The sequence below is a fragment of the Seriola lalandi genome, unplaced genomic scaffold, assembly GCF_002814215.2.
Source record: "Seriola lalandi dorsalis isolate HSWRI2012SDOR001 ecotype SW California unplaced genomic scaffold, Sedor1 jcf7180002054982, whole genome shotgun sequence".
Taxonomy (NCBI): Eukaryota; Metazoa; Chordata; class Actinopteri; order Carangiformes; family Carangidae; genus Seriola; species Seriola lalandi.
In genome coordinates, this window is record NW_019525531.1 from 727871 (window position 1) to 728501 (window position 631).

At 42.6% G+C, this 631-nt stretch overlaps 1 protein-coding gene, 1 long non-coding RNA gene and 2 other non-coding genes across 5 annotated transcripts in view; 2 read left to right on the forward strand and 2 right to left on the reverse strand.

Annotated features, from left to right (window-relative positions):
- LOC147817258 (uncharacterized) overlaps nucleotides 1-631 on the reverse strand; it is a 236097-nt gene that overhangs the window by 19990 nt on the left and 215476 nt on the right. The window lies entirely within an intron of this gene.
- myo10 (myosin X) overlaps nucleotides 1-631 on the reverse strand; it is a 135356-nt gene that overhangs the window by 19990 nt on the left and 114735 nt on the right. The window lies entirely within an intron of this gene.
- trnas-uga (transfer RNA serine (anticodon UGA)) lies at nucleotides 130-211 on the forward strand. Its single transcript has one exon. It is a non-coding gene; the product is annotated as a tRNA-Ser (tRNA).
- trnas-uga (transfer RNA serine (anticodon UGA)) lies at nucleotides 520-601 on the forward strand. The gene has a single exon. It is a non-coding gene; the product is annotated as a tRNA-Ser (tRNA).

Consider the following 631-nt stretch of genomic DNA (forward strand, 5'->3'; position numbering starts at 1 on the left):
ATCTTTTACACAACAATGCGCTGGTTAAGCTAATAGTGAATTGTTATGGTCTCGTAATAATAGCAAATTAATGTGAATGGATTTAGCACCTCTAGATGTAGAAAATCATAACTGTGCCTTCCTTTTGTAGCTGTGATGGCCGAGAGGTTAAGGCGTTGGACTTGAAATCCAATGGGGTTTCCCCGCGCAGGTTCAAACCCGGCTCACAGCGGTCATGGACGCTGCATACTTTCTATAACTCTAAGTGGTATTAAGGCTCTATTACAAAATCCAGCCATGGTTTGAGACTAGAGACTTGCAACTAACTTGCATCTTTCAGATGCTGAGATAACTGAATATGAAGATGTTTGATTGGAAATCAAAGTGGTTTGGTCACTGTTGTAGGTTCTTATTATGAGACCCTCTCTCATCTCGTGTGGCTGTTTAAGTACACAACCAAGGAATAGAAGTCCCCCATCAAATAGATTTCTCAGTGCTGGAAATATGTATTGGCATATTTGAAACATCTTGGCTACAGAAGCTGTGATGGCCGAGAGGTTAAGGCGTTGGACTTGAAATCCAATGGGGTCTCCCCGCGCAGGTTCAAGTCCTGCTCACAGCGATGAGTGCTTCAAAGAAAGATGGTTTCTGA